Source organism: Homarus americanus, unplaced genomic scaffold (assembly GCF_018991925.1).
Source record: "Homarus americanus isolate GMGI-L3 unplaced genomic scaffold, GMGI_Hamer_2.0 scaffold20930, whole genome shotgun sequence".
Taxonomy (NCBI): domain Eukaryota; kingdom Metazoa; phylum Arthropoda; class Malacostraca; order Decapoda; family Nephropidae; genus Homarus; species Homarus americanus.
The window spans coordinates 4,252,987-4,276,121 of NW_024748502.1; the positions used below are offsets into that span (position 1 = coordinate 4,252,987).

The window sequence follows — 23,135 nt, forward strand, 5'->3', positions numbered from 1 at the left end:
CTGGCCATGTTATCTGCATGGCCGACAGTAGACTGGCAAAGCTGCTACTTTACAGTCACGTAACGAATAATAAACGTAACGCTGGTGGGCAACTGAAAAGGTTTTAGAAAAGTCTTAAGACAAACCTGAAAAAGTGCCAAATCGACCCCCCTCACCTGGAAGAAGTTTACTCTACACTGTAACGTTTGGAGGAGAACCACACGAGAAGGTGTCAATAATTTCGAGTTTGCCCGACAGAATACTTAGGTAGATAAGCGCCGGCCCTGGAAATTCGCTGCCGCCGTCCCTTCCGCACTAGCTGTAGCCCTCAACACGTGCAACTGCCGGTCCCGTATCAGCCTCTTTGCTCACCTCAGAACTCACCAATAAATGTCACATCCTTAATAACTCATATAATTTTCTCATAGCTGGATGATCGTCATACTCGATTCCGAGTGAAAGGAAAGTAGTAGTTGTGTGTGTATGTGTGTGCGTGTAGTACCAAGAGCTAGATTAGCAATTTCATGTGTGTGTGTGTGTGTGTTAACGCATTACATGTGCTCGATAGACCTTCCTCTGTGAGGTAGTAAAAATTTATCGCATGTTAACTGTCTGACACTGTAGGTCGACATAATGAAAACACTCCGCCCTCAGAAGTGATACTTCTATGTCCTCATGACCCCGACTGGGACATCAGAGGCCACAGCATAGGCTAATATAGTATATTTGGAAAATACAGTTTTGCATTAGAATATTGAAGACTTGCATAGTCAAAGATATCAGGAAGTGTTGGCTAAAATATGAAAGTAACTTTAAACAAAGCTTTATACAAAGCAATATATCCTCCACTTAATAATATATTCTTCTCCATTCAATAAAGTATTTTTCCTCAAACTCATAATTGTATTCATTTATTTATTTATTAGAGTATATATTAATTTAATTATCTTTTTTTTTTTAATTCTGGTGATAAATATTTTCTCATTCTCCTCTCCCAAAGCCTTATTTCATAATTAACTACAAGTGAGCCTTAACTTACCTTGATGGTCCTCGTGCATAGGCATGGGCAGTGCCATGGTGATAGTGTTGGTGGTGGTGGTGGTGGTGGTCGGGTGAAGGAAGCGACGATGATAGTATACTGTACAGTAGAGCCGGGGTTCCTTGCTGCTCCTTCACTATTAATCACCTTACTCACGCCACAGGTAAACTACTCTTTCTGCCTGAAGTCTTTTTATGTGTCTCATTTACCTGATTTTTCCTTTTTTGTAAATATGACACGTTATTTTCTGTCTATCTTAACGTCTTAGGTCCACTTATATTGAATTTCTATCCACTGCACTCTCTAATAGATACATTCATTAATTATTTCAATGATATGAATCAATTGATATCACAAAGTAGAAAGGGCTGAAAAACGCCAGAGGACTGTCATAATCTTTGGCAGCACGTAGTAGCTAATAACGGCACCGGCAGCCAAGATACTCCACTTACACCACTCACCAGCAAAAGAAAAAATTACATTTGAGAAGTGTGTGTGGTCTTCACCCTTCCCTCTCACACAGTTGATTTAATGGCCCCAGAGTTTATAAAGTGGGCACAGCGATTTACAGCTGTCCGTGACTAGTCTAGAAGTCACTCATTTGTCTGTGGTAAAAGAAAAAAAACGATCGATGAAGAACTGTTGGAAAACCAATGTGATAGAGGGAAGGTTGTCAGACACCAGTAGAGACATACTTGAATTGTGGCCCTTGTGTTCAACATATAGTTTTTGGTCTTACTCTCTCCAGTGTTTTATTGGATGCTTTTACGACTTACACGCCACTTCTGTGACTTACACACCTCTTCTATGACTTACACACCTATACTATTACTTACACACCTCTACTAAGACTTACACACCTATACTATGACTTACGCACCTCTACTATGACTTACACACCTATACTATGACTTACACACCAGTACTAAGACTTATTTCTTTAATATGACTTACACACCTATACTATGACTTACACACCTCTACTATGACTTACACACCAGTAATAAGACTTATTTCTTTACTATGACTTACACACATCTACTATGATTTTCACACCTCTACTATCACTTACACAACTCTACTATGACTTACACACCTATACTATGACTTGCACACCTCTACTATCACTTACAAACCTCTACTATGACTTACACACCTATACTATGACTTACACACCTCTACTATGACTTACACACCAGTACTATGACTTACACACCAGTACTATGACTTACACACCTTTACTATGACTTACACACCTCTACTATGACTTACACACCAGTACTAAGACTTATTTCTTTACTATGACTTACACACCTCTGCTATGACTTGCACACCTCTACTATGACTTACACACCTCTACTGTGACTTACATACCTCTACTATGACTTACACACCTCTACAATGACTTACACACCCCTTCCTCGCCCATGCTACAAGCCCTTCCGTCATTAACGTTGCCTCAGAGCTAATTTAACTTTTAACTGGCTTCACCTTTTTTATCAGACCATTTTATGTCTCTCTTTTAGTTCCCTTTAATTATACTTGTTCTCCTCATTTTCTGTTTGTTCTAATTTCTTAAGGGAAGTGGAGGACTCGGCGTCGGTGTTTTGTGACACTTGCTGCACGGCTCTTTGTTGTGGCTGTTGGAGTCGAGGAAGATAAACTTGAATTAAAAAGATGAAAAATGTGAACAAATTAGCAAATGTAATGGTAAAAAGAATTTAGACATCTTACAGATAACCATTCCAGTATCACAATGAAGCAAAAAAACAAAAAACAGGAATAACATGCAGAACCGCGAGCTCCGTAGTGCATAATAAACCAATAAACTCATTCTCGAGATTGAAGGTAATACTTGAGGTGATGATTGATGTTAATGTTGATATTGATAATGATATTGAAACAGTTTATTTAGCCATAAAAATACAGATATAGAGTGGGTAATAATAACAATATTGACGTGGCTGAGCCAATTGAGAGCGTAAGCTCTCTCAGCAGCTGAAACAATATGATCACTATTGCTCTCAACGTCAAAGGATAAAGAAACAGGCGATAACATGGCAATGTTTTAAGGTCATTGATAAAACTCTAGTCATTACAATGGTGACTGCAATTGCGAATCAATTTGTACAAAATTTTTACAAGTGAAGGACAGCACCACATGCTGACCCCACCACATGTTGATCTAACCATATATTGACCTCATATATGTTGAACTTGTTACAAGCTTTCGCACCGAGTAAGAAATTCGATACTTTACCAAACAGCTCTGTGTACGACATTTTATTCCTATTATTTGTTACCTATCGAACGTCCACAATCACCGTCTAAGCTTTACAAACGTGTTTATGGCTCATCGCGCACTTGAAAGCTGGTTACCGGTAAAGTTTTGTCAATATCGGTCAAAGGTTAAAAACAGGTTTACCTGGAAGTCGCCATATCCTAACATCTACTATAATGAACTGATCCTTATAAAAAAGTCACAGGACAAAGTTCATCGAAAATTAAGATTTCTCCAAATCTTGTTGTTGAATTCCATCATATGTTGACCCCAGTGCTAGCTGACCCACCACAAGTTGACCCCACTGCCAGCTGACCCCACCACAAATTGACCATAGGGCTGGCCGATACCACCACAAGTTGACCCCAGTGATGACTGACACCACCTCAAGTTGACGCGAATGATGGCTGACCAAACCATAATTTGACTTCACCATGGGTTCACCCAATCACAAGACCCAATGATGGCTGATTCAAGCATAAGTTGACTGTTAACCTCTAAATTGATGAGCTGGCCTTGTTCACCTAGGCTTGATTTCAGATTCTCATTAGTTTTTTTTTTTTTTTTTTTTACGATTATCCCACCCGGGCACAGGTCACTGACCTACATCGGGGCCTGGAGGGCGAAAATGTAATAACAACCATAATAATAATTAGTTCATAGTAAATAAAATTTATAATAAAAAATACAGAATTAAAATAAAATAATAATAACAACATCACCGATAATAATAATAATAATAATAATAATAATAATAATGTTGTTGTTGTTGTTGTTGTTGTTGTTGTTGTTGTTGTTGTTGTTGTTGTTGTTGTTGTTGTTGTTGTTGTTGTTGTTGTTGTTGTTGTTGTTGTTGTTGTTGTTGTTGTTGTTGTTGTTGTTGTTGTTGTTGTTGTTGTTGTTGTTGTTGTTGTTGTTGTTGTTGTTGTTGTTGTTGTTGTTGTTGTTGTTGTTGTTGTTGTTGTTGTTGTTGTTGTTGTTGTTGTTGTTGTTGTTGTTGTTGTTGTTGTTGTTGTTGTTGTTGTTGTTGTTGTTGTTATTTGTTGTTGTTGTTGTTGTTGTTGTTGTTGTTGTTGTTGTTGTTGTTTATTTATTTGTTGTTGTTGTTGTTGTTGTTGTTGTTGTTGTTGTTGTTGTTGTTGTTGTTGTTGTTGTTGTTGTTGTTGTTTGTTGTTGTTGTTGTTTGTTGTTGTTGTTGTTGTTGTTGTTGTTGTTGTTGTTGTTGTTGTTGTTGTTGTTGTTGTTGTTGTTGTTGTTGTTGTTGTTTGTTGTTGTTGTTGTTGTTGTTGTTGTTGTTGTTGTTGTTGTTGTTGTTGTTGTTGTTGTTGTTGTTGTTGTTGTTGTTGTTGTTGTTGTTGTTGTTGTTGTTGTTGTTGTTGTTGTTGTTGTTGTTGTTGTTGTTATTATTTATTTATTATTTATTTAGTTGTTGTTGTTGTTGTTGTTTTTGTTGTTGTTAAGAACCATAAGAAATACACAAATGAAAAAAAAATTATCAATAAATCTGGCTCCAACGTTAAATGAGTTAATGTAATCAAATTGTATCCTGACAACGACGGCTCTAATACGACAAATATGTGTACTCCGCAAATGACAATGAACAAAAAGCATACAAATGAAGTATAAACATTCTCAAAAGTGACATTAAAGTGTGCAGTGGATTAGTACAACGCTAAAAAATCAATTAAGACAAACTAATCAAGAGTTAACAAGATTCATTCAGACTCAATCTCAGAAGATTCTGAATCGCCAATCAAATACTGAGAAACTTCGAAGATCAATCTAGACTCTTCGATAATAAATAGCCTCTCCCCAGTGAGAAGACAAACAACATTTTCTAATACAAGTAAGCAACCATCTTCTTCCCCGTGAGAGGACAAATAGCACTTGTTTATACAAGTAACCAGCCTCTTCCCTTAGTAGACAAAACAATCTTCGATAACATCAGTGGTCAGCAGCGAGCGACAACTGACGTAAACTCCAAGCAGTCTTCACACCCCGAGTGTCTTTTCATAGCATAAGGACTGAGAGCACACACGCCTTCATCACGGATGGCATCTTGTGAACGTTAATATTACGTCATAACGGATGCCATCTTGAATTATAGCCTACCAGTCAAGGATAAAATACTAGTAAAGATAGTTCACCAAACACTTGTTTTACCCACAATGCACAGCTCGACGACGTCACTGTTGTAAACACACATCATCTGGTAACCTCCGTGTGTGCCCGCGTCTGCTCTCGGTACCAATGTATCAACCGATAAGGTTATTTGTGCAATATACGGGTAAACCAGCAATGCTCAAATCCCAAGCAGAGAGCACATCACGTATTACAGATTTCCCAGAGATAAGAAAACTTGTGATAAATAGATAAATTCCTGTAAGCGCTCTGATAAAATAAACACCACATTAGGTTAGCCGAAAACTTGTTTGAAGAGAGTACATATTTCTTTTGTATTTCCTTAATTCTGAAATGTCTGTCGATATACAGGTATCTACAGGAAGGTGAGACATTCACCTTGCTTTATGTTTCCAAAAATAACTTTGAACATATTTAATAATCTTGAAAAAATTAAAGTTAAGTACATCGGTATGTAGGTTTCAGGTGTCAAGACGCGAGGGAAGATTTCTTGTAGTTTCTTAATTCTGCAGTGTCAGTCAACATCAAGTCAACCAGAAGACCGTGAGACATTGTTCTTGCCACGTATGACAAAAGAAAACAATAATATTACCCAAAATATAAGAAAAAACAGTTACATCACTTAATTCACCGGCGACGGCCGTGATGCTTAACGCCTAGAGAAACGCTCTATTTTCTTAAGTATACATTGTAAGGCAATATTCGGTTATCCAGAATACCCTCAAACATTCACCTTGCCATGACTGGGAAAAATAGAAAAAAAAATGCATTGTTAATAAGCTCAAACTTGAGTTGCTCCGTCCATGTCATCTGCGAAATGCCCGGCACCTGCCCCCCAGGTGTTTCCTTGTAATTTTTTTTTTCCAATATCATTTATTTTTTGGAGGACTATGAGAACATAAGGCATTCATTTTGTTATACCTGACTGCAAAAAAGCCTTAGCCTTATGGGTTTTCTCAAAAAATGAAACAATTAAGCATCAATCAAGGCAAACCCGTCACCAACTGGTCACCAGATGATGTGCGTCGCTAGCGTGACGTCATTGAACGTGGCGTAGCTAAAGTTCCTAACGTTACAGCGGCCTGTCCTTACTGTTTTTAGGAGTGTGACATCAGGCCAGAAATCCTGTGAATGACCTCCCGATTCTCCAGTGGCAAGCTGATCAACTCTACGGATCGCAAAATCCACAACACACTATCACGAAATTAGGTTGTGAAACACAAACATACATTAGTTATTAGCAAACAACACCACACATGAAGAAGGCTTCACAAGGTAGTCATCATAAAACTACTGCATCTAAATATAGTGCTTGAGCCTACTTTTAATTGAAAGCTCATCATAATAATACAAATTTGGTTCAATGCAAATGATCACTGAATAATTTAATTTAGATAAATAAGAGAATAAATTTAAATTTTTATGCATATATGTGTATCTACAGTACTTGTTACTAACCTTTTTTAGTACAGGTACATGAATAGGCAAGTCTGTGCATTACTATTTCTTTAAACAAATTCTTCTTGAGTCAGAAGAAATATCTAAGTTATTTAAACGAAAAAGAGAAATTAACATTTCACATAGTGACTCACAATTGTTAGGGATAAATGGAGAAGAATTACCTGAGCTTCGCTGAATAAAGTTAACCCTTACTGACTCAATCAGGTGAGAAAATTTGATAGACTCTCATTTAAAAAAAATAATCATTAGACAGTACAGTTCAGGTAAAACTAATTCATTGCATATAGACCCTACCTGTCAACCAAGCCAGAAATCTAACAATAACAATAAAGATGAATGCTTCTGCTAACCAAAGCCCAATCCCTCAGTTACCTAATGTAGAGAAAGTACCTCCACAAAACGAAAGAATAAAAACAATATTACAAGTGAAGACCGTAACCACAAACGCAGAGAAAAGGGCATTTGTATGCATTTACCTTTAAAAAAAAATTGCCTCTTGTTGAGTGCGACTGAGCTCTTGCACCCCAATAATGACTACTCAACATCGTCTCACTGTAGTGCATTAAGGTAGACCACATTTTTGGTTTTGCCATTAGCAGCAAGTATGTACAGATTTTTGCCGGTTCCCACTCTGGAGCATCCAACATAGAACTGTCCATGAGAAAAGCTAGGAAACACCAGGTTTAGGCCAACCATCTTTAGGGACTGTCCCTGGCTTTTGTAGATGGTCTTGGCAAAGCTCACTTTAATCGAGAACTGAAGTCGCTTGAACTCAAATGGCAGGTCAGTGGTGATGTGTGGTATCCTTGGTATAAAAACTTCCTCTCCTTTAGCTTTTCCTGTCTGTATTGTAGCTTCCAGTACATGTGGCATCATGTTCTCCACCACCAGTCTTGTGCCATTGCAGAGGATTGGTGGTTCAAGATTTCTTAAGAGCATTATAGGAGTTCCAATCTTGAGAGTGAGGTGGTGAGGAGGCATTCCAGCCGGCTCCAAAGAATTAAGGAATTCTGCAGGGTACTGGACTGCTTGGTCCTGGTCGATTACTGTATCAACAGATATGAATGAGGTCTCACTGCCTGGAAGCTGTCTGAGTAGAGTCATGTTGATTTCAGCCACTGTTTCATTCTTTGGTGCCAGAATTGCGCATTCACGCAGCCACTTGTGATCCTTTTAGCGGTGGATAATGTTTGGGTAGGCCATGTTAGTGAGCTCAGTTGAAGACTTTACAACATTTCCACATCCTTGTGGAATAATTATTTGTCCTTCTGAATCAACAGGGAAAGTTCCATTCCCAATCTGTAGTAGAGGGTTTGCAAACCGTCCAGCATCCTGATCTCCTTGTAGATGTACTCTCATGTTTGTGGATAGGGTAAGTGTCTGAACACTTCTCCAAAGGTATGATGCCTTGAGGCACGCATTCAGTTCATCAGCTGGAGTGCTTCGAGGAATGACAGGTAGGGTCTGGCGAAAGTCTCCAGCAATGACCATTGTAATGCCACCCATGAGATGGTCATTTTCTCGTTTGTCCTGCAAGGTCCTGCCCAATGCTTCAAACGCTAACTCTTGAGACATAGTGCATTCATCCCAGACTATGAGGCTGCATTTTTCTAAGAGCTTTGCCTTTGTCGATCCTTTTTTGATGTTGCACACTGGATTCTCATTGTGAGCGAGGTTGAGAGGCAGTTTAAAAGCTGAGTGTGCAGTACGTCCTCCTTCTAGTAGTGTTGCAGCAATGCCTGAGGATGCCACAGCAAGAACAATTTCCCCCTGATGACGTACTTTGGCCAACAGAAGGTTGATCAGGAATGTTTTTCCTGTCCAGCCAGGTGCATCGAGAAAGATCATACCTCCCTGCTCCGCTTGTATCGCTTGCAAGATCTGTTCATAAGCATTTGCTTAATGAAGCACCAGGTGAGCCTCATTTTCTTTAAGAAAATTCACCAGAACTTCAACTGAGTAGTCTGTCTCTCTGAGCAACTCCCTGTTTGCAACTACTGGTTCTTCTCGGTTTGGGGAAGGCAATCCAAAATCAGTCAGGTTTTTTCTGCATAGCTCCATCACTTTGTCTTCCAGCATCATCAGAGCCCTGTTGAACATGTCCTCCATGAACTCAATCTCTTGACCAGGATGTTCTCTTTTTGCTTGATGAAGCAGATCCTCTGAAAAACTTTCTTGGTGGTTTTTCCAGAGTTGGCTTGGGTTGGAAAGTCCACATGTAGCAATCATGATGGCAAACAGGTTGCTCATTTTCATTGGCGATTGAGTAGCTGCTGCCTCTTCTAATGTGTAATTCCAGTGACCATCATCTTCCAGTAGGCCAAGGAGATTGCACGCTTCCTGATAGGTTCTGCAGACTTGTCCATTCACTGTCTTGAGTGCTGCATATGATGTTGGGCCACGGATGTGGTGCAAAAGTAGTCTCAAACAATAGCATTCAAAGTTGTTGGGGTGAACCGTGTAGACACGTCCCAAAGCATTCCCTGACTTTATCCCTGGATATCCTTCAACATCGGATCCTTCAGCTCTTCTCTGGAAATTTTTCATTTAAGCCTGCCATATGTAGAACTTGGGTACGTCAACATACAGGAGTATTTGAGCAAACTCATCTCCCTGTGAAAGCTTGGAAAATGCAGTAAGGGTCGTATCAGCAGGATTTGCCATTTGATTTTGGAGGGACTCTTCTGTGAAGTATACTCTTTGTCCATTTTCCAGGTGAACAGCCAGATGAACTACTGTTGGACATCGTTCGTGTATGGAAAAATTAAAAATTCTCCATAGGGCTTCATTGCTGCATATATAACGGCCTTGCTGAAACTGTGTCACCTCATCATGATTTCCATCCTTTTCCAATGCAAAGACCTCAACACTGCTGTAAAACCTCAATCGCCTGGCGCTCTTCTCCTGTACTGAGGATAGCCATATTCTCCACTCTGCGTAATCTTTATCAGGTTTTTTGGGAAGTTTTTGGTGCAACGTCCATCTTTCATGCATGGAGAGTATCTGGTGAATGGTCCACATGGCCCATGAATCATTTGCTTCTTGATAATCTCATAGAGAACTGGATCTTCTTCTGGATCAGGAAACTCTGCTCATATACAGTTGTCAATCATGTTCGGTCGAAGTTTCTCTTTCAGCTGTGCAATGGGGTGCAATGGTAAGCATGCTCGCCTCGCCAGCAAGCGGACCCTGGTTTGATCCCAGAGAAAGGTGAACAAACCGACAGACAGACATATATATAGATCATCACTACATATAACACCATCCATCATCACTACAGATCGGTAAAGTCCGAGATTCTGCGGACACACACACAAACAAACACACAGACATACTTCTTTGTTATATATATATATATATATATATATATATATATATATATATATATATATATATATATATATATATATATATATATATATATATGCAAGTAAATCACTGTAGGTGCGCGTGATCCAGGTATATGCTGATAACCACAAGGAAAAAAGAAAACACGAAGTTCCCCAGCGATTTCGTGCAATTCACATCTTCAGGGGTGAGTACAGACTAAGGATCGATCGATCGATGAGTGTAGTAAAGTATGAAGAGATGTTGATGCTGGTGCGTGGATTGGTGGTGCGGGAACTGGACTTGAAGAATGATGGTGGAATTTTCCCTGAACACTTCTTTGTGAGCATCTTCCACCTTCAAACTGAGTTTACTGAGATAAAGTAACTCTAGGCAACATGAATCTAATAACAGAGTATCTTGCCTTGATTCTAAATGATCCAGGGGTGGAAGATGCTCACAAAGAAGTGTTCAGGGAAAATACTCAACTCAATAATTTTGCTGAGAAGATTTACCATAGAGCTACAAAAATTCCTAGAGCTAGACGTCTACATGCAGTGACTAGTCCCCTAGAACAGTTAGAAAAATAGGGAAGCAAAACCTTAGTGGAAGGTACCCTATTACAATATTTGCAAGAAAAAGGGACATTTCATAGAAAAAGGCTGGCTTAATGACCAACGAAATATTTCTGCACAGAATTCTCATGACAACTGGCAAGCATTTCTGGATGGATTCTCATATGCATCTCCGGATGAATCGCAACAATAAACATGCTCAAAGGAAAAGTTGCAACTACAAAGTCAGAAGATAGCGTCTACTACCCCGAAGGGGGATCAAAACAAATGGTCTTGCCTTCACTACTCAAAGGCACAAAATACTGAAAACTGCAGAAAGGCATAGCAGTGTGGACGAGATTTTTTCGACCAACAGCAACGCTCCTAGCAATGAGGGGAAGTTCAGTGTCCAAATTACGCCGACTTAAGCTAACAAGTAGCCCAAAACCTGACAACGTTCTCATAACAGCTTTTCTAATAACAGCCCTAAATAAATTGGAGGTGTTGATAGTACCAGCAAGAATAAGCAAAAAACAATTTTCTTTAGCAATAGATATAGGGGCTTGCGCAAACGTCCTTTCACTAAGGTCATATATGAATTAAACACACAGTATCCTTACAATTAATGGAAAATATACCCTTCAGACGTTGATCTCCTCAAAGCATCCGGCAACCATTTACACTTCGTGGGGGTAGTTACTTTACCAAAAGGGTTTCTCAAAATTCAATAAATCTTTCAAAGTAGATTTTTATATACTAATCATATTTTCATTGCCTTCAGTTGGACTACAAGATTTACCAACACTGAAAGATAATTATAAAAAGTTCAGTGCTATGCCCTCCTCATGTCCTTTACTTCACACCGGTGTTTCATGACAGCAACTGGACCTTAGTGCCTGCTGTACTGATTAGTGACCAGTGGTTATGCAGTCAGGAGATAATGAGGATTCCAGTATGTTAGCCAAATGTAAATGAGGTAACGGATGTGGTATGTATGAGTGAAAGTGCTCGGGTGAAAGCCCTTTCACTAGTCTACCTTGAGTACATTCAGACATAGTAGCCTAAGAGATATTCTTGTTCTTAATTGGACAAAACGACCGATAACATTAAGAAGTGGATGTTGTCTTGGAGGTTTCCTTGTTTATGGCAAATCCATAAAAGACTTCCTTGTTTATGATTAATCCATAATAGATCAACCAGTCAAACTGCCTGTGTTGAGAGAGCTAAAACAGGAAACTTAAATGAAAAAGATGAAACAAAAATGCTTATCCTTGCGCATCAAAGTTATTGATCACCCTCAAGGCAAGGCTGAACTTTTACAGTTACTTGCAGATTTTAGAGAAGTAATTGCATATCCTATTTATAAACAGGCATAGCGGTTGCCAGATAGCCAAAGTGAAGTAGTGGACAAAATTACTGATGAAATGTTAGAGCAAGAAGTAACAGTACCCCATCACCATGAAAGTCACCACTCTTTTTAGAACCTAAAAAAAGATGGAAGATCGCGACCATTCATTGATTTTTGGTGGGTCAACGAAGTGACTATACCAGACAAAGACCCAATGCCGGTTCTGAGTGACTTATTACAGTCTCTCAGATAAGGCAATGCTGTCTACAACAATCTTGATTTATTAGTGGGTACTGGCAGATACCTCTTTATGAGAAACTACACAAAAGCTCTGCTCTCAGTACACTAAAAGCAGTTTTAATGTCCTAGAATTGCCTTTCGGTTGAGGAATGCACCTCTCATATTTCCAAGAATGATAAACACCTTGTTTGGAGATATGAAATGCAACTCTGTTCATGCCTACCTAGATGATCAAATCATCGTAAGCATGGATGTCAATAGCCATCTACAAAAACTAAGTGAATTATTTCAAAAACTTTGCACAGCTGGATTAAAGGTTAAGCTCTAAAAGTGTAAATTTCTTAATTCCGGAATTTCTAGGCCGTAAATCAATCCCCACAACCCAAGAATGTAGATAAAATCCACAGCTTTCTAGGGCTTACCAAACTCCTACAGAAGAATGCAAAATTCCCTTGGGATGAAGATTAGGAAACAGGTTTCACAACACTCAAGAAAGAGCTTACGAATATTCTAGTGTTGGCTTTTCCGGGTTACTTTCAATCATTTATCATGTGTATTGATGCATTTAGCATCGGGCTGGGTGCCATACTCATGTAACCAAATCCCAGAGGAAAGTGGCTCATAATAGCTTATGTAAGCCGTGTGCTAAATGATGTAGAAACAAACTACTCAGTTATGCACCTCAAAGCGCTAGCTTCAGTAGGGGCTCTTAAATTTTTTGGAGACCTAGCTTTGGATATCAGATAACAGTACATACAGATCACGCAGCAATGAGTTATTCCATGGGAAGAACTACTGGACAAAGTCCCCATTGGTATCTGACCATACAAGTATATGCACCGAGAATCAAATATCTTCCAGTTCGCATGTACAGTACATAGTCTCAGACACGTTATCTAGAAATATATTTTCAGTCACAAATCTCTCAAATTTTACTCTTCAAACACCGAAGGAATGGCAATGTAAGGATCGATTGTCCAAAATATTTTATACCTTAGAATCAGTATATGAAGTAAAGCTTTCAAAATTACCTGTCCCTCTCTCTCAGTTTGATATACAGCATGATGTATTGCATCACACACACAAAAAAAAATCTGAAATAATTTCTCAAATAATTATATCTTTCTCCTTGAAGGATGAGTTCCTCACCCTGATACATAATACACCCCAAGCGAGACATACAGGGCAAAATATACTGTATGTCTCGCAGAAAAAATTAAAGTTGTATAACTTTGCGAACTGACATCGTGCAACACACTGCTAAATGCTTATCTTATGGCCAGCACAAATGGACCATAATGAAACCAGCTCCAATATTAGAGCACCCGACACCAGAATGTTCATGGAATACAATACGTAAGGGCTCATTACAATTACCAAGAAGTCATCAAGGATCAACTTACATCCTGTAGTTGCTTTCTTTAGCTGACGGTAGTAGGCAATGACTCATAGCCCCTCCTGGCAGTTCCTTGCATCTCATTGGCTCATACATAATGTTCGATTAATATGACACATTTTATTTATTTTTATTTTTTTACGGGGATTAGCCCATCCGAGCACAGTTCACTGACCTACATCGGGGCCTGGGGGGTGAATATGTAATAATAATAATAATAATAATAATAATAATAATAATAATAATAATAATAATAATAATAATAATAATAATAATAATAATAATAATAATAATAATAATAATAATAATAATAATAATAATAAAGAAATACAAAATGAAAAAAAAAAGATCAAGAGTGAGAAACAATATACAGTATGTATGTTATGTTGCCAATGGTAAGAGAAACAATTGAGACCCTGCAATTGTGTGTAAATAAGGCAGAAAGTCAGATCAGCAACCTGGGACTTGGTCACAATTTTCGTGATGCCATATGGCAGCAGGGTCTACCATTAGACAAAACATTATGCTTCAACTATCTTCCCAGGCGGTAGTACCTCCCTGTTTGGTAGCTGCCTACTATCTACTATATAAATCCATATAGAGAACGGTTAAGGATACAAAGTTCTGTCCGCTTCCATCACTGAACTTCAGAATGAAGACGAACTCACCATCGTCGCTTACACTAAACACGACCTACAGGAATCCTGAACACCTAGACAGATGTGTATGCACACTTTGGCCTTGAGGTGAATGGACGTAAGACTCAGATTCTCTTTCAGCCTGGCCCTGGTTCAGCAACACCTCCACTATCCATCCAGCTTAATGGTACTACCCTCTCTAATGTTACCCACTTTCAGTATTTCGACGCCCACCTGTCCACCACCGCGAACATCAATGGAGAGATTCACCATCGGGACAGATGTGCATCTCAAACTTTTGGTAGACTCCGTATCTGTGTCTTCAGCTGTTGGAAGCAGAAATTATCTACAACTTTTCACGTATATCGACCAGTGGTCCTCCCCACCCTGCTATGTGGCAGAGAGACTTGGGTCACATACAGGTGGCACCCCATGGCACTTGAAAACTTTCAACTTTCTCCAATGTAGTCTACGTTCCAACCTCTGAATTAGCTGGGAAGACAAGTGAACAATTGCCAGTATTATCGCTAGCACCAACTGTAGGAGCCGTGAGGATACAATTATCCATAGACTGACAAAACAGGTAATTTGCAGTCACCTAACGAATTGTAAACGTAATCCTCGTGGGCAAATCGATCCCCTTATCTGGGAGACGATCACTGCACACCGTAATGCTTGAAGAAGCACCACACGATTTAAGGTGTCAATACTTTCAAGTTAACCCGACTGAAAACCGAAGCAGGCAAGCGCCAGCACAGGATAAATACTTTGCCCGAACTAGATTTAGCCTGCCTTACGTGGAACATCTGTGATCGGCCGTGCTGGTCCCATGTCGGCCTCTCGAGTCACCTCATGTCAACAACGAAGGTAACATCTTAATAACTCATATCATTGTATCATACCTGGATGATCGTCATACTCAATTCCGAGTGACACTACCACCGAGACTGGGAGGAATGGGATTGACCAATCCAGAGGAGATTGCTGCCACCGAACATCAAAACTCAGTTAGGCTCACGGCAGCCCTCACGGACCACATAATACCTCAAAATGCAATGGGGGAGGTAGATACCAGTGAAGTAAACAAGATTCGAAGGTCCATTACGACAGAACAACTGGACAGCCAAAGTGATAAGTTGCAGCAACTGTTGCTGCAAGTACACTCGGAAACCATGTTCTCTAGCCCACCTGGGTCAGTGCTGGAGGTTAGTACAGTGTCCTTTCTGGACGGGAGCCCACTCTAACTATCACGAGGCAACACACGCACGAACACACACAGTCATAGAACGGCTGTATAGATGACATTATGTATAAATATTGTATATGGCATTTTATATTCTGCATTATCTTCATTATATATGAACACGAAGGAAAATTACCATAGGTTGTAGTTACGAAAGTATGAATGGAAATAAACACTTCCAAACCACCCAGTGAGTCCACACAACGTTTACAGCGCTTGTGTGTGTGTGTGCCAGACCACTATGCTTCCACCACACCCCATCATTCACGTAACTATATGAAAAATCGTGTTTAATTTAACTACATATTTCAAAAACCTTAAATTACATGTGGATCAGTCACTCCTCATTTGACACACATATAGTGTAATACTTTGACCATCCCACCTGGGAACATGGAGGCCAACGGTAACTCTCACGAGGCAACATACGCACGAACACACAATTTATGATATGAACCCTTCCAGGCTTCACTATCATTATCATGTTATGTTCATCGTGCTCTGTATCTTGGTAACTAGTCATAGTATCAATAAATGACAGTGTTATTAGTATAATATTGTAACATTTTACCTATTTTTGTAAATCATAGACAGGAAGGATACATAAATTGTAATATCAAGTGTATGGTTCGCTCAAAGCCACCCCAAGTCAGACAAAGCATCACACAAAGTTGTACTGTGTTCATATATAATGAAGATAATGCAGAGTATAAAATGCCAAATACAATATTTATACATAATATCATCTATACAGCTGTTCTATGACTGTGTGTGTTCGTGCTTGTGTTGCCTCGTGATAGTTAGAGTGGGCCCCCGTCCAGAGAGGACATTTTACTAACCTCCAGCACTGACCCAGGTGGGCTAGAGATTATGGTTTCTGACTGTACCAGAGAATTTGAGAAAAAGAAAGTAGCTATAGCGCAGGAGATGGGCGCCTCTCTGCCATTTATTCATAAGAACTGGTTTTTTCTCCTATATGGAACCAAAGCATATGTCGGAGGCAGACATAACTGTCGCCCAAGGTACGGAACACTATGCCGGGTAACAGATATTGCTGCGACTGTGCAAGCCAGTACCAAAATTGCATTCGCTGTGAATGTGCGAGAAACAACCGACCATGAGTGGTTTCCAGAAAGGGAAACAATTGTCGAAACCAATATGGCACGGAGCCGACACAAGAGGCCACAGTGGATATCACAGGGACCCAAGCGCCAGATGTTATCCTAAATGATAGCAGTGAGTCTACTCAACCTGAAAATGTAGTACAAATAATCGCTGCTCCAATAGTAGCAGATGTCCACGAGGTGGAATGGCATGGCTATGGAAAATGCGGACATATGGGTCAAAGAAACGTACTCAGATATTGTCAGGTGGTCGCCAGCTAACCTGCTTGAACCACCCAAGTGTGCGGCCACCAAAGAAATGATTCAGGAGATGATTCGCCTCATAACTGAGTACACTCAGGACTGCTTCCTTTCCCCATTGGCTCTTCAAATACTGACAATAATACCACATGTATTCTGTCAGAGGACACACACAAAGACTAAGCACAAAGAAAATGCGGCAGCAATTTAGAGGATATTGACAATGTGGCAGAAAGGGGCCCTTGATGATCTCCTATGTGAAGCAAGAACACTGCAGGAGAGACTAAAATTTACAGGAGACGGAAAGCAAAACACCGATGACGTTGCAAGAAAGTTTGGAAACAAAAAGCATGTGGGAAAAGTGTCTTTGGCGGTAAGATCTCTCACAGAGGAATCCTCCGGTGGGGTTCTGCCAATAAACAGAGAGACATTAAAACAACTGAAAGAAAAACATCCCCCTGCAAGTGAAGACGAAGGCATAAGGTTCCAGGGTAACTATATCCCACCAAACGCTGTCCTGTTGCAGAAAATAACAAGAGGGATGGTGTGGAAAAAGGCACTGAAGACTCGAGGAGGTGCCGGCCCTTCAGGTCTGGATGCAAACGGTTGGAGAGTCATCCTCAGCACTAACAAGTTTGGCCCCGTAGCAAGTGATCTCTGCACTGCCATTGCCGTCCTTACAAGAAAACTGTCATCCTCGTGCTGCCAACATCTTCATGCTCTGACGGCCTAGCCACCTCATTCCCCTGGATAAGAATCCAGGACGTAGGCCTATAGGGGTGGGGGAAGTGCTGACGCGGATCATCGGAAAATGCATAATAGAGGTAGTAAGGGATGATGTCAGGGCAGTAGCAGGGAACATGAAAGTTTGTGCCTGCCACCAGGCTGGAGAGGAAGCTGCCATTCACGCCATGAGAGCGATATTTGAGCAGCGTGATTGGGAGGCCGTTCTCCTGGTGGACGCTTCAAACGCATTCAACATACTTACCAGAAGGCCGCACTGTACAATATCAAGATCAAGTGTCCAAGCTTTGTTGAAAACTCCTATAGGAATCCATCAGACCTCTATATAGTAAACAACAAGGCTCTAAGATGTGATACCATCATACAGTCAACCGAGGGAACAAAGCAGGTGGACCCTGTTGCAATGGCAATGTTCGCAATAGACCTATCCGTGCACCAACACATATAAAGTTTGAAACAACTGAGGTCAAGCAAGTGGCGTATGCTGATGACCTTACATGAGCAGGAAAAGTGGAGGACATCAAAAAGTGGTGGGACCTGGTAACATCACGAGGCCCACAAATAGGGTACCACCCAAACGCCAGCAAGTCCTTCCTCATTGTGAAGCCAGAACATTGTGAACGGGCAATGAAGGTGTTCGGTGGAAGTGAGGTCGAAATATCAAAGGATGGCCAAAGACACCGAGGCACAGTAATCGGCACGACGGACTTCAAGACCGAGTACGTAACGGGAATGGTGAATGAGTGGGTTAGGGAAATCCAAGCTCTATCTGAGATTGCTAACACAGAGCCACATGCGGCCTTTGCAGCATTCACCCATGGAGTCAAGCATCGCTGGAACTACCTGATGCGTACCATCCCTGAGATCGGACCCCTCCTCCATCCCCTGGAAGAAGCTATCATCGTCAATTTCATTCCCAAATTAGTGAAACACCTTCACTGAACCCCAGCAGAAAGATCACTCTTTGCACTACCACCGAGACTGGGAGGAATGGGATTGACCAATCCTGAGGAGAGTGCTGCTACCGAAAATCAAAACTCAGTTAAGCTCACGGCAGCCCTCACGGACCACATAATAGCTCAGAACGCAACAGGGGAGGTGGATTCCAGTGAAGTTAACAAGATTCGAACGTCCATTACGACAAAACGACAGCACGGCCAAAGTGATAAGTTGCAGCAACTGTTGCTGCAAGTACCAGAGAATTTGAAAAAAAAAGTAGCTGTAGCGCAGGAGGTGGGCGCCTCGAACAGGTTAACTACGTTACCGATAAGGGCAAATGGTTTCAGTCACAATAAACAAGAATTTACAGATGCCACTGCTCTAAGGTACGGTAGCCCAGTAGAAGGTTGGCCTCCCAATGCGTGTGTGGCTCTTCCTATGACGTCGATCACGCCATGGTATGCAAGAAAGGGGGCTTCATATGCATGAGGCATGACGAAGCAAGGGATCTCATAGCAAATATGCTGAACGAAATCTGCCGACCCTCCTTCCATTGGACGGTGAGAATTTCCAACATAGGGCTTCAAACACATCCAACGAAGCCCATGTTGATGTCAGTGCTTGAGGACTCTGGACGCTGGTACAGCGAGCCTTCTTCGATATCAGGATTTTTTATCCCATGGCCGCATATCACCGTAACTTAGCTCTCGATGCTGCACACAGGAAGAACGAGAACGACAAGATTAGGGCATACAGGGAGGGAATTCAGAACGTTGATCAAGGCAGCTTTACTCCTCTAGTGTTCACAACCTCTGGTGGGATGGGACCAATTGCAAGACGCTTCTACGCCAGACTCGCGGAGGTGATATCCGAACAGAAGCAGCAGCCCAGAAGTTATGTTACAGCCTGGATGAAATGTCGACTGTCCTTCTCTTTCCCTGGGATCCGGTTTGCTCTGCATCAGGGGAACGAAAGCATCGGCCCCAAAGCCGACAACAGTTGCAGATATTGACGTTGAGGCAGCAGTCACTGAATGCCACATAGATCTGCAGATAGCTAGGATAGCTACTTATGTATTTGGATATTAAAATTAAGGTAATAAAATGGTGGCAAAGGTATGGCTATTGTGGGAGGCTGAAGGCCATTCAAAAAAAAAGTAGTAGTATTAGTAGTATTAGTAGTAGTAGTAGTAGGCCCGGGCGGTGTGGGTGTGTTGGGGTGCCTTCCCTGATTTAAAGTGTTATTGGTGGGGATATACTCAGTTTGTGGGAGCGAAATATTGCACGTGTTCACCGGCGATCTTCAAGTAAGCCTGTGAGTGTTTGAATGGTGAGTGGCTGGAGTTGCCAAGTGTCAGTGCCAGTGTGTCGATAGGCCTACTTTAGCAAGGGTGGCATCGCGACTCTCGCCCCTATGGGGCCAAGTGCCTCGCGCTTTCGGTCGCCCCCCCGCCTCCCCACCTCAAGTAACGGCCACTTCATGTAGTGCCGGCTGACCAAGTGAGTATATATAACTAATGTTACATCAGCGAGACCATAGAAATGGTGGCTATCTCTGCCAAAGTTACATAAACAAGTGTTAGGTGTGACAATTCTTGCTCCCAGTGGATTATTCTCATGTGTGGATTGTCGCCCACATGGGGGGTGCCCGACACAACCACACGCGCGCGTATGCCCCTACTACTCGGACACCACAGGCCAGGCCGTCACCTCTGTGCCCCATATGCATAAGATCTAGTTTCTTCGTCCGTATGGGCCCAATAGCAGAGGTCGGAGGCGGAAGTATCTGTCGCCCAAGGTGCTGTTCACTATGCCTGGTAACATTCATTGTTGGGTCTGTGCTAACCCGAACCAAAACTGCACAAATTGTGTTTGTGCGAGAAACAACCGACCATGTGTGGATTGCAAGAAGCGAGACCAGTGTCGGAACCCACGTCGCAGGGAGCCGACACAGGTGGCCACAGTGGATATCGCCGGGACCCAACTACCCGATGATATCCGAAATGATAGCAGTGAGTCTACTCAACCCGAAAATGTAGTACTAATTAATGCTGCTCCCTTAGTAGCAGATGTCCACGAGGAGAATGAGAGACAGCCACCTCAGTGGAATGGCATGTCCATGGAAAATGCAGACATATGGGTCAAAGAAACCTATTCAGAAATTGTCAAGTGGTCGCCCGCTAACTTATTTGAACCACCCAAGTGTGCGGCCACCAAAGAAATGATTCGGGAGATGACTCGCTTCATGTCTGATTACACTCAGGACCGCTTCCTCGCCCCCCTAGCTCTTCAAATACTGGCAATAATACCACATCTATTTTGTCAGAGGACAAACACAAAGGCTAAGCACAAAGAAAATGTGGCAGCAATGAAGGGAAGATCGACAATGTGGCAGACTGGGGCCCTAGATGATCTCCTATGTGAAGCAAGAACACTGCAGGAGAGACTAAAATTTACGGGTGACGGAAAGCAAAACACCGATGACGTGGCAAGAAAATTTGGAAACAAAATGCGTGTGGGAAAAGTGTCTCTCGCGGTAAGATCTCTCACACAGGAATCCTCCGGTGGAGTGATACCAATAAACAGAGAGACATTAAAACTATTGAAAGAGAAACATCCCCCTGCAAGCGAAGATGAAGGCATCAGGTTCCACGGTGACTATATCCCACCAAATGCTGTCCTGTTCGAGAAAATAACAGGAGAGATGGTGTGGAAAAAGGCACTGAAGACTCGAGGAGGAGCCGGCCCTTCAGGTCTGGATGCAAACGGTTGGAGAGTCATCGTCAGCACAAACAAGTTTGGCCCTGTAGCAAGTGATCTCTGCACTGCCATTGCCGCCCTTGCAAGAAAGCTTGCATCCTCTTGCTGCCATCACCTCCAGGCTCTGACGGCCTGCCGCCTTATTCCTCTGAAAAAGAAACCAGGATGTAGACCTATAGGGGTGGGGGAAGTGCTGAGGCGGATCATCGGAAAGTGCATAATGGAGGTGGTAAAGGATGATGTCAGGGCAGCAGCAGGGAACCTACAAGTGTGTGCTGGCCACCAGGCTGGTGGGGAGGCGGCCATTCACGCCATGAGATTGATATTTGAGCAGCGTGATTGTGAGGCCGTTCTCCTGGTGGACGCTTCAAACGCATTCAACATACTTTACCGCAAGGCTGCACTGCACAACATCAAGATCAAGTGCCCTAGCTTTGCGATGTATGTTGAAAATTCGTATAGGAATCCTTCAGACCTCTACAAAGTAAACAACAAGGCTCTACGAGGTGATACCATCCTACAGTCGACCGAGGGAACAACACAGGGGGACCCCGTTGCAATGGCAATGTATGCAATTGGCCTATCAGTGCTCCAACAAGAAATAAAATTTGAAACAACTGGGGTCAAACAAGTGGCATATGCTGATGACCTTACAGGAGCAGGAAAAGTGGAGTGCATCAAAAAGTGGTGGGACCTGGTAACATCGCGAGGTCCACAAATAGGGTACCACCCAAACGCCAGCAAGTCCTTCCTCATCGTGAAGCCAGAACATTATGAACGGGCATTGGAGGTTTTTGGCGGAAGTGAGGTCAAAATAACTAAGGACGGCCAAAGACATCTAGGCGCAGTAATTGGCACTACGGACTTCAAGACCGAGTACGTAGCGGGAAAGGTGAATGAGTGGGTTAGCGAAATCCAAGCTCTATCTGAGATTGCTAACACAGAGCCACATGCGGCCTTTGCAGCATTCACCCATGGAGTCAAGCATCGCTGGAACTACCTGATGCGTACCATCCCTGAGATCGGACCCCTCCTCCACCCTCTGGAAGAAGCTATCAGTGTCAAGTTCATTCCCAAACTAGTGAAACACCCTGACTTAACCCCAGCAGAAAGAACACTTCTTGCACTTCCACCAAGACTGGGAGGGATGGGACTAACTAATCCAGAGGAGATTGCTGACACTGAACATCAAAATTCACTTAAGCTCACGGCAGCCCTCACTGACCACATAATAGCCCAGAATGCAACAGGGGAAGTGGACACCAGCGAAGTAAATAAGATCAGTAGGTCCATTACAACAGATCGGCAGCACTGCCAAAATGACATGTTGCAGCAACTATTGCTGCAGGTTCCAGAAAATTTGACAAAAAAAGTAGCTATAGCGCAGGAGGTGGGCGCCTCGAACTGGTTAACTACGTTACCGATAAGGGCAAATGGTTTCAGCCTTAACAAACAAGAATTTACAGATGCCATTGCTCTAAGGTACGGTTGGCCAGTAGATGGTTTGCCCTCCCAATGCGTGTGTGGCTCTTCCTATGATGGCGATCACGCCATGGTCTGCAAGAAGGGGGGCTTCATATGCATGAGGCATGACGAGGTAAGGGATCTCACACCAAATATGTTGAAGGAAATCTGCCGGGACGTCATGGTAGAACCGACCCTCCTTCCACTGGATGGCGAG

At 42.0% G+C, this 23,135-nt stretch overlaps 1 long non-coding RNA gene across 1 annotated transcript in view; it reads right to left on the reverse strand.

The window, feature by feature from the left end:
- Nucleotides 1–1,024: 1,024 nt before the first annotated feature.
- The window catches only part of LOC121880318, a 96,066-nt gene continuing 73,955 nt past the window's right edge, over nt 1,025–23,135 (reverse strand). The window contains exons 2-3 of the long non-coding RNA XR_006091515.1: nt 2,510–2,658; nt 1,025–1,321 (exon numbers count right to left, since the gene is read on the reverse strand). This is a non-coding gene — a long non-coding RNA (uncharacterized LOC121880318). The remainder of the gene's footprint in view (nt 1,322–2,509; nt 2,659–23,135) is intronic.